General features: G+C 31.0%; 1 protein-coding gene across 3 annotated transcripts in view; it reads right to left on the bottom strand.

Moving 5' to 3' along the window:
* Positions 1–12,178, bottom strand: part of LOC127068224 (J domain-containing protein DDB_G0295729-like) — a 43,412-nt gene that overhangs the window by 25,151 nt on the left and 6,083 nt on the right. For 2 of the 3 annotated variants that reach the window (XM_051004069.1, XM_051004071.1), the window contains exons 2-3: positions 10,294–10,375; positions 9,333–9,396 (exon numbers count right to left, since the gene is read on the bottom strand). The gene's annotated coding sequence lies outside the window, so the exon portion shown is untranslated. The remainder of the gene's footprint in view (positions 1–9,332; positions 9,397–10,293; positions 10,376–12,178) is intronic. The other variant, XM_051004070.1, reaches the window with a different exon arrangement.

Below are 12,178 nucleotides of genomic sequence, written 5' to 3'. Positions count from 1 at the left end.
TCGTTAAAATTGTGGGTAAAAATAGTTCGTTCGTTCGTTAAATTGATTTTCGTAGTCTTTCTTTTTTCAGGCGTTTCCTGGTTTTTCTCATTTTTTCTTCCCTTTTCTACCGTTGTTAGTATAATTATTATTAGTATTATTCTATTTTCGTTTACGTTCCTCGCCTTATAATATATGGTATGGTTCTTTGTTTGTTCTTTATTCATTATCGTTGACATGTAGCAATTGTTTCATATCTTGTCACTAATTAATTAACTTATCCATATATATGTATATTTTTCTTTTCTGTTAATACTAATTAATTTTGTTCCTTATTTGTCATGACTTCCTCGGATAAGTCTAATTATAAGTTCTCCTGCTTTCTACTTGCGAAACTAAACTATATAATATGTATATAATCAAACTCTCTTGAAAGGATCGTTTGATGTAGCTAAGTCTTCCTTTTCTGTCAACTTCTTAGTTCTTACAGATAATAATGTCATCCCAAACATTACAGTAATGAGAAACGCCAGAGATTATATTTCATCTACGATATTAATACTACATTTCAACGTATCATTTTCATTTTATATTTATTACGAAATCAAATAATATTATTAATACGTTTTTAATTATTTATATTCCTCTTTCATATTTACGATAGGAGATCAGAACGGAAATTATTGTAATTATATATTGATATTACGCGAGATTTCTTTCTCTTTTTGTTCATGAATATTTATAACAAAATGATGTCAGTTCGTATTAATTCATCATTTGAATTTATAAGTCATAAATTATTTAATAATTATGCTAATTTATCAATACAAATATATCGCAACATTTGCGACACTATTTATCATAAAATTGAACGAGATTGTCAGAAAATCATTTGATTGATGTAACTTTTTATAATCATATTGATTAAACTGAAGGGTAATTACAATATTAATTTCTTCTCAGTATAAATATTAATGAACTTTTGATAACCTTTATTATAAAATAATTAATAAAGTACGGGCAAAGGGAAGAATATATAACTTTGTCGCCGTGTTTCATTTTATTATTAAAACTTCACTGAGAAAGGTATTTTCTTTTACCTTTTTGTTTTAAATTCTTACGTAAGTAAGTCGGGTGAAAGAAGTATATAAGAAGTATACAAAAAGATTGTAAGATTATAAGATAAGTCGCTTTGAGCGAAAAAGAGAGGGAGAAAGGGAGAGAGAGAGAGAGAGAGAAAAAGAGAGAGATGTGTTCCATTAAAGATGTAGAGCTCTCAAGGCAGACGACAATTTCGAAAAGTCACGTAGACTAATGTGCACGAAAGCTCCGAAGACTTGTATAAGCGTCTACCGAAAGAAGGGAAAAGAGGAAAAAGAAGAGGAGGAGGAGGAAGAGAAATCTTTTTGAAGAACAAAATGTCTTGCGTATGACGTCCTTCTTAAAATAATTCAAGTTAAAAGAAGGAAAATATTCTTGACAAAGGATTTTAATCTTCCAGAAGAATGAATTTAGAAACATTAATTTTTTAGCAAATGCAATTTATACGAATAAGACTTTTAAAAAGAACGCATAGATGAATATATATATATATATAGAGAGAGAGAGAGAAAGATAATAGCATGAATCATATTGAAAATTGGACATATTTTAATTAAAATCGATAATTTAAATTAGGATTAAATGCTTTTCTAATTAAATTAAACAATATTGCTATAAAATACAGATAGGAGAGATATGCCACAAATTATATTAAACATATTCATACGAGCGAAATTGTATATAGAATTAAGTATCGCCAATACGATAATTGATTAAAATTTTGAGCTAATCTAATCAAACGTTTAATCCAATTTACGTTTTACGTACGAAAATATAAAATCAAACGCGAAACGAATGCAAATTTTGGTCTAATCAATTAAGATAAAATGAAAATTTATGAATTCATTTGTTACTGACCTATTTACTCGATAAAATCAATATAATTCAATATAAATTCCATAATTTAACAAATTAGATAGGTATATATATATATATATATACATATACATATATAAAGAAGAATAAAAAGATATGGAAAATACGAAGACCATTTCTATATATATATATAAAGAAGAATAAAAGAATATAGAAAATACGGAGACCATTTTCTTTCCTCTTGTCCTATTTTATATCGCATTAGAAAACAGATAAATACGCTACTGGAGTTTATAAAACATCGAGAGAGAACGACAGGTGGGCACTTTTATCGAAAGAGCTCGAATCTAGGTTGCGCGTCAGACTCTCCAGGATGTTTAGCTACGCATGCTCGAGTGTCTGCGAGGTCTTCAATATGCATACCATGGAACGTCACGTATGGCTCCCGTATATTTTTTATAATGCATGACGAATAACGAACCTAATAAAGATAATAGCTTCGTTATAAATAAATGAGGAGAAAAGCTTTTCTTTTTCGTTTTTCCTTTCTTTCCTCTCTGTTTTTCTATTATAAATGCTTGCACCAAGCATTTCCAATGAACTCCATTGATATCAGAGAAAAAAGAGAAGCTAAGTACAATAAAGTTTTCATTGACCTCAATACGATCTAATTTCTATTTTATTTGGTTTCTTTCTCCGTACGTTTTCTATTTCCTCTCTCTCATTTCTTTTCCATTCTTTTATCTCCGACTTAATTCTACTTTCTTTCCTATTTATTCATTTATTTTGTTTTTTATTTATTTTTATATTCCTTCTCTCATTATTTCAGATTTCGTTCTCATTATTTCGTTTCGAAATGGGAAAGGAGGAATAAACAAATGTAATATGATAATTAAATTGTATCAAGAGGAAAAAATACATCGTATATGAGTGTGTATATTTATATGTACATATATATATATATATATATGTATGTATATATAGAAATACATTTTTTGTACTCTTCAGTTTTTATTTTTTCATTATTAAATTGGAATTCTAATTTTAATTGCACTTGTAATTTTTTCATTTCTCCATTTCCCTTTTTCCATATTTTCTTTTTTCTCTTTTTTTTTAAAAATTTCAATTTCGACCATATCCAACAATTAGTACAATGAAAAAATGGATGACGATGCCATCCATCAAACGTTCGCGAAATGAAAAAGTGCATACCTTCGTTCAATGTATTTTCATTTTTATTTTATTTTATTTTGTTTTATTTTATTTTATTTTATTTCTGTTTCGATTCCAGTTGCAATATTCTCGGTCAATTTTCATTACGAAATGTCTATTCGAAAGAGGTAAAATAATCGATAGTAGATTGATTAAAACAGCATAATACATAAAAAAGAAAAAATAATGAAAAATAAATAATAAAGAAAAATAATCAAAGAAGAGAACAGGACGAATTCTTCCCTTTCTTCTGTGATTATTTCTTTAATCCCATCTTTAACGCTCCTAAACGATACGAAAATAAGAAAAGAACGAAAAAAGAACTTTCTCTGTTCAAAGGTGAAGTACTTTGATCGCGTGTTTCTTCCTAATCATAGTGGTTGCAGTTTCTAAGCACAGTACATCTACGAGAATCACGGTCGCACGCGATCTCAAATTTTCACGAGCAATCGATGTTCGTTTCTATCTTCTCTCTCTCTCTCTGTCTGTCCCTCTCTCTCTCTCTCTCTCTCTCTCTCTACCTATCTCTCTTTCTCTCTCTCTCTGTCTGTCCCTCTCTCTCTCTACCTATCTCCCTCTATTTTTCTCATCCTATCTCTCTTCATCTATCTACCTATCCATCTCTTATACTATCCGCACTTTTTCATCGTACGTAAATTTTTCTTCCTTTCCTCTTTTATTTTTTCTGTTACATGAAACTAACCATTAACGACTTTCTGACAAATGTCTGCATAGTGTTCGAGATCGTATTTTTCTTTTCTTTCTCATTCTATTTGTCTTCCTTTCGCTATAAATCTTCGTTTCTCGGTTGCGATCAATACTTTCAAATTTATTCTTTCAACATGAAGATTACTTTTATACATATATATAGTTATGAATAAGCAAGATGAAAGAATATGTATATTATATATCATGTTTTTCCCTTATCCTTTCTTTTTTGTTTCTCATTTTTTACGAAGAAATATATCAAAGATACGACCGTTATCATTCATTCTATTATAATTTCAGTTCTTTTTGTAATACTACATTCTTTTCAGTTTTAATATCCGTATGTCCATCAAGACATTTTCTTAAAATTCTCTTTTTGAGATTTCTTTCCTTTATTTATTTATTTATAATCCTCTTTTCATAAGAACAGGAAAGATATACGAAATCCGATCCACCAGAATGAATCGTATTATCGTATTTTATACATTTTCTGCTTATTATTCAATTTCATTGATTTATTAAGATTTTTAAGTAAATGACGAATTAATGTAATTTTCTTTTCTTATAAAAAATTACTTTTCCATAAGGGTACTTCATAGAATTGATATTTACTTGTCAGCTTTTCCATCGTAAATTTTTTTTCATCTTTCACCTCTCAGTTGCTCTCAGTCACTCTCTCACTCTCTCTCTCTCTCTGTCTTTGTCTCTCTCCCTTTATACACGAAATCCACAAGTTCCATATTTTCTATCCATTTTCCGAAGCAATATTCTTCTACCTCACGTCTTTTCTATGCACTATATTAATAATAAAGCAACCACGAGCTTCACTTCCCCTTTTTTATCTTTTTTTTGTCATATTCTTTCGAAGCTTGAACCATCTCACGTTCTTTTCACGTTTGTTCCTTCACTCTCTCTCTATCTTCCTCTCTTTCTCTCTCTCTCTTTCTTTATCTATACGTATCTATATCTTTCTACCTCACTTATTTCTGCTATCTCTCATACAGGTATAAATAATTCACTTTAATACGTGCCTCTTATCTCTCTTTTTCATGATACTTGTCAAATAATATATATTTTATTAGAACTAGTAATACTACCTACATTTGAAACTATTTTCTCTCTCGGCTATGTTGGAAAACACATACTTCGAGTTTACACAACGATATTATCGAAAAAGTAAAAAATCGAGAACCGAAACGAGATACTTCTCGCCAAGCGTATCGTGTTCAATAGTATAATACATCAAGTACCATGTACATACCTACACTCTCAACAACAACGAGCTTCCGATAGCTTTTCCTGTGAATTTCTATGCTCTCATTTTACAAGTCATTCTCTCAGCTTTTTTGTGTATTTTCTTTCTATTCCATTTATCACTGTTCTGTTTTACTTCTTTTTTTTGGTCCACTCTTGTTCTTTTTTCTTTTCCTTTCTCCTTTCTTTTTTTATTTTCAAATTTTTTTTTCTTTTCCATTTTTTTGTTGTTGTTGTTCTTTTTATTTCTTTTTCCCTTCTTCGCTTTTACCTTTTCTCTCTATTCTTGAAAGAAGAGAAATTAGTTGAAAGAAAATTGGAAGGCAATTCGATTTAAATCGAATTTATTGGCTTTGCATGCATTTCGAAATATTCATGGCAATTAGAAAGTTTCATTTGTTAAAAAGAAAAGAACATAATTAGAGTAGGAATAATTTCATTTTGCTCGAACGATTCTGATTTCAATCAGTTGATTATTTTGCTTTTCTCTCACTTCTGTTTTTAGATAAATATGTCGAAAGAAAATTACGGAATCTGTCACTTTAAATTGAATTTGTTGATTTTATATTTGTTCGAGGTTGTTTTATGAGAAAATCATAATTATCAAAGTTGGAAAGACATAACTTATTCAAAGTAGAAATAATTTTACCTTGATGTTGTAGATATGTTGAATTACATGGTAATTATAAAATATCTTTCCTTTCGAAAGATTAAATGAAGTGATAAATAAAGAAACAAAATATATTGATCTTCTTTCTTTTTCTTATCGAATAAAAAATATATATATATATATAACTAGACACTTATGTCTTGTCTCAAAGAAAATTAAAATATTAAAAAGTCGATATATTAAAATCATGAAACAAGGAACAAGAATAAATTATTTATTTCTTTGAAAATAACTCTAACGAAGATAAAAATAAAAATGAAAAAAAGAAAAAAAAATAGAAATTATGAAATGAAATCCAAATAATCGAATACAATGCAATATTAAATTTCTGTTCGAACAGAACGGGTTACATCTTTATCGGAGTCAAAATACAAATCGGAATAAAAGGGAATACGAGGAGAAAATACACGCAGGTGCACGCATATAAAAATAATATAACTCACGATCATTATAATCATGTTACACGCATGAGAACAAAAAGCTCGTCAGATCGTTTTAAAGCTTACAATCGAATAATTCTGATCCGAATTAATTGGTTGCTCGATCGATCTGCTAACGAATCTTTTGTAATCGTTCGTAATGATTCTTGGAAATCGTAGCAATCGATGTGTAATACGCGTCTCTATTCACGTATCTTGCCAATAAATCGTCTAACAGATCGTGGGTTGATCAAAAGCTATATACGTGTCAATGCTCACGGTGAAAGTACATTCTCGTCCAATTTTATTTGCCTCTTTTTTTACTCGTTTTTATATATATATATATATATATATATATATATATATATAAAAACACAGTATTTTTCTCCGCTTGTCCACTTGTTTCTTTCCTTTTCAAATGATACTTAAAAAAAGAAATTAAAAAAAGAAATGAAATATCTCGTTAATCTTTTTAATCTACCAGAACCATGTTGCCTTAAATCCTTGCTCGTTTTTTTTTTCTTTTTTATCGATTGGAAAATGATACACGTAGAGATAGTAGTAGATAGATGTAGGTATTTAAGTATTACTGGAAAATGACGCAATAATCTCCGGATAGTGTACGGGTTAGATCGGACATTTTTATTCCCCTCTTGATTTTATCTTTCCCCGTTTAATTATTGTTGGAGTAAAACATATAAAAAGAGAAACAGGTATAGATACGGTTCGAGGGAGAGAAAGAAAGAAAGGTTATATATGTACGTATATATACATACATATATATATATACGAGCATATATATATACATATTTGTATACCGGGAGAAAAGGGGAGCGATAGATAGGGATAGAGAGGGATACAGCTATGTAAATATGTGTACACGTATAGCTAGATAGGGAGAAGAGACAAGGTAATGCAAATGTTTGGAGTATACATCGAGTTTGCGTATCGATTTCCGGCTATATTCCAACTGAACGGATTCCATCGATGCGTTAATAATGACTCGTGGTTCGAGTGGTTGCTATGTATTTGCTCGGATTCAAAAACTGACGGATTCCGGATTCGTTCGTTCAATCCCCGGAATCTTCTTGCTCGGTCAAACTTTCTTTTCATCTCTCGAGGAAAAATAAAAGGGTAGAAAATTATTATTGAATATTTTTCTCCCATGCTCATTCATCATCGTCTCCAATAAATTTTGTATTAAACGAAATACGAAAAAAAAAGAGATATATAAAATGACAAAAAATGAAATGGATCAATCAATTTAATTAATTAAGTAAATACGACGAAACGAAATCGAAGATATTTTAAAAAAACAAAGAGTAAAACTAATATTTGCAATCTTTCATAATTTGAAAGAAGTGATTGATATAAATGTTATATTTTTACATATTAATATATATATAAATGATTGATATGAATCATATATATGTATATATATATATAAGTAAATATATATACCTATATATATATATATATATATATAGGTAGATATAGATATGGATATAGATATACATATTGTGATATGAAATAACCGGCCACGAATTAAAGACTGCTGAAGAGAATGACGAACGAACACGTATACGTGAAAGGTGAAACACACTTTGATGCAACCTAGATAACCATAGGAAAGAGGAAAACGGTATTTCCGGGACGAGAGAATATCTCCGCATTCTAAATCGAGATCTATCATATCTAGATATATGTCCTTCAGAGAAATCATTAATTAGCAGGTGTTTTACTAATTGTGCAAATATTTGATCGGAGAAGATCATAATTACTATAATTGCCGAACTTATATCTTCGAATTTGGTAATAACGTTAGCAAATACGTTATTGTAAAGTCAAATAACTGTTCTTTCTTCTTTTTTTTATTGCGACTATAGATGAGAAATTTTATCAATATTAAAAGTAGGAATTCAATGCTAAAATTTAACAGAATATTTATATATAATGGATATTAATATGTTATACGTAATAAATCTTTCTTTTTTAACATTTAATATCATCTCATTTATAAGATAAATCAATACTACGAATGTCTATAACAATGATAATGTACAATAATGGTAATGATGATAATAATAATAATGGAGATATTCAGATTCGGAAATCCCTATTATGAATACCTGAATTGTTTTAAGTCCACTTGTTATCGTAGATCTCTCTAATGAACGCTAATACTACTACAAATCTATAAATGATAAATTACATCCTAATATCACGGAATAGATTGTACAAGATTGCATATATAAATGCACTTTGATTTAAATTCATGATGATGAATAGCGAGAATTTGTCGGAATAACGTAATACATATATAGTAGTATAATAATAATATAGGAATATTAAGGATAAATATCTCTTTGGGGAAATGTTAGACTTTTATTCGCAGTTTCTTTATTAGACTCTTCCATCGATCTTAAATTTATCAAAAATTTACTTTTATGATATCTACGAACATGCACGTTCGAATCTCATCGATCATATTGTCTTCGTATAATAGAAGATGATCAAATAAATCCATAAAATTCTTCTTTTTCTTAGGATATTCACATAAGAACGTAGAAGAACGAAAGATTTATTTGACGCGTGAAGTTTCGTCTAAAAAGTTTTCTCTTGACCCCGAATCCATCGAATTCAGTGCGTTCACGAGAAAGCTCTCATCTCTCTCTGCCCCTCTCTCTCTCTCTCTCTCTCTATCTCCCTTTCTCTTTCCCCTCGTTCTCTTTTTCTCCCTCTCTTTCAACCTCTCCTATCCTATTTCTCCCTTTTTTGTGTCTACCTTTTTCCCGAACTGTTCACGTTCCTCTTTCTCTCATTCGCACGTACATTCAGACATACGAATAGTGTTTTAGCACGAAATTCTATTCCAGTGCCCGTAGAAAATTAGGTTTGTTATTCGTATAGGAAAATCAATATATCGTACGAAATTCAACTCTCGATCCTTACGAAAGCAATATGTTCGACTGATTTTCTTTTCTGCTCTTGTTGTTCCTACCCCTTTTGTTTCTTCCCTTTTTAGTTCTCTTTTCTCTTTCTATTTCTTGAAAATTCGTCAATTTAAAAAGTAGATATTACGCGACAAAGATCGACGTATAAAAGATAAAAAGGGAAAATACATCGGTGTAGATATATATTATGAAATTTTTTTTAAATGAAGAAGAACTTACCTATTATTAAACTCGGGTAGAAGAATCGGATGGACGATAATTAAATGATGAAAAGCAGGACAACCTGTAAAAAGAGGAGAAAAATTAAAAGATGTGAAAGAACAAGATGAGGGAGAAATAGAAAAGACGCAGAAACCCTTGCCTCGAAAGGAAAGAAAGAAATACATGATGGAGTATAAGCTCGAAAGAATGAAAAAATTACAGAAAAAGAAAACCTTTGCGAGAAAGCGAGAAAGCGAGAAAGCAAGAAAGAAAAGAAGAAAGAGATAAAGAAAAGTTCATTTTGAATATTCAAATACCTAGATTTTTCTACTTTAAAGAAGGGATGTGAAAAAGGGCGCGGTCGGATACTCTCCCTCTTCTCCCCCCCGTCGTTCCTCTATTACCACTACCCTTACGCCTCTCTTTTTCTCTCTTTCTTTTTCCTTTCCTCTCCTTTTTTCTCTCTTTTTTACTCCTCTTCTGTCTTTTCCTTTCTCTTGGCGTGAAAAGATAGAAGAAATAATTAGGAAAACCATATATCGAGGAATAAGAGATATAAGGAAAAAATTGATCTACAAGGGAAATGGAACTCGTAAATAAATTAATGGATAAATAAATAAGTAAAACGGGGGTTCGGAAGATAAGGAGAGGAAGGAAAAAAAGGGGGCCAGAATGATATACTGCCAGAAAGAGAAAGAGAAGGAGATAGAGGGCAAAAGAAGGGCGTCCGGAGAAAAGAGAAAGATAGAGAGATAAAGGAAAATAATCAGACGTAATCGAGAATTTCAGAATCGTCATTTCGCTATCGGACTTACGTCAATTATTCTCTTATGACTTTATTTCGACCAATATCTATCGATTCGCATATTTTTGAGTGGAGATACGAACGAGAACGATTAGCAACGTAAAAATGGACAAAAATATGAGATTACTTTCTACGGTGCTATCGTTCGCGCAGATTACTTGCTAAGAAACTTACGATTAGAAATTGATCATTGACTTTGACATCTTCGTCCTGTTCCATGTACTGCCAGTCGAGTCAGCGAACGGCTTCTGCTATTCTTTCCATTCTCGTTTTACCTCAACGCATTGGCTATTTCCTTTCCTCTCTTTTCCCCTCAATTCACCACTCACTTCACTTTGCTACGTTTTACTGTCCCTACTCTTTTGAAGCCTTTCTTCTCCCCCGTCCCCCTTTTTTTTCCTACTTCTTTTATGCCATAAACATAATTTGTATGAAGAAAGTAGGCTTCACCTTGTATTCCGTGAACTGACTCCGCTATTACTCCGCCGAGCTGGTACGCGCTTATACGGGAGAGAAAGGTGGACAAAAGAATAAGAGAGAAAGAGAGATAGAGTTAGAGAAAGATGGACAAAGAGAGACAGAGAGAAATGGATAGAGGCAGATAGAGAGAGAGAGAGAGAGAGCAAGTGAATGTATGTATCTCTAGTGCTTTCCACTACGTCGAAAATTCTCTATGCGCTGTTAATGTATCGATTAGGCCGAACAGGCGCGTGATTCGAGCCACAAAATAAATCCATTATGTTGCACTTTATATTCAAATCCGTTTCTTTCCTTTTCAAAACGCACGATGTTCGAATTTGTCTATGGCTGAGGCGTACGAATGCTGTCTACGTACGTGCGCAAACATCTGGTTATTAAGATTATACGATTTTGCAGGATTTCGATGTATTTTTTAAAATGTAATGCATGCTTTCCCGTTTATTCATTCTCTTTCTGCCTTTTCTTCGATTTATATATAATGTGTATACAGGTACACATATATGACGATGATCATAGGGATTAATATTATTCCGTATGATGGGATTTATATGTCTTTTTAAAATATGTGAACTTTAGAAAATGAATGTGAAAAGACTCGTACAAACGACGAAATGGCGGAAATCCATTTGCAACCGAGGATCTCTTTTAAGCCGTAATACCGTCATAAAGTTTCAAAATACATAAAAGTGAATGGAGATTATTTATAATTATCGGGGATTATTAGAAACCTTTCTCCCTTTGAAGTCGTTATTCATTATGTCCTCTTTCACGAATGGTTAAATCCACAATGTTCTTAAACAGCAAACGCAGATCTTTCGAGAAGGGACGGCCATTAAATTATATAAAAGATGAAAAGAAAGTAATTTATTAACGAGTGACTTTTATCAATCATTTCATTCCTTTTTATAATTCTAAAATACTTAAGATACTAATTAGTTCACGCTGTTTGCATCAAGGGAATTGATGTTAACAACGGATTAAATCATAATACGATCGAATGCCAATTAAGCCGAATTTCCAACGAAATTTTCCATCAATAATTTCGATAATCCATATTTCAAGTGTATACATGTATTCCATTAATATGTGGTTATTTCGCCTACAATAATAATAATACTCGAGTTTATAATACGAGTATTACGTGGTATTAGAGAAGGAAAAATCAACAAGAGGGCTAAGCATCTTACGCTTGTTAGCCTTTAGTTTATGGAGAAAAACATGATGGAACATGGAAAAATACGAGGAAACAAGACAAAAGAAGAAAAATAAAAAAAATAAAAGATAGAAGGATAAAGGAACGTAGGTATAATGGAAGGACAGAAATATTGAGGTAAAAACTACGTAAACAATATCATTAGGAAGGATGTGAAAAGGTATAGAGGGATTACGAAAAGGGATGAAAAGATGAGAGACAAGGCAACGCTAGATTGGACTCCGTGGTCGCAACGCATCGAGTGTTTACCACCAGAGATGTATAAAAGTTACTAAAGGAGACCATCACACCACCTTTGGGTAGAATTTCAAGCGATAAATGACCCCTTAGAAAAGAACTTTTTACCACTCATGCGAATAGAAAAGT

This window comes from Vespula vulgaris, chromosome 12, assembly GCF_905475345.1.
Source record: "Vespula vulgaris chromosome 12, iyVesVulg1.1, whole genome shotgun sequence".
Classification (NCBI taxonomy): Eukaryota; Metazoa; Arthropoda; class Insecta; order Hymenoptera; family Vespidae; genus Vespula; species Vespula vulgaris.
Note: the sequence above shows the minus strand (reverse complement) of the source record. Positions and strands in the feature narration are given on the sequence as shown.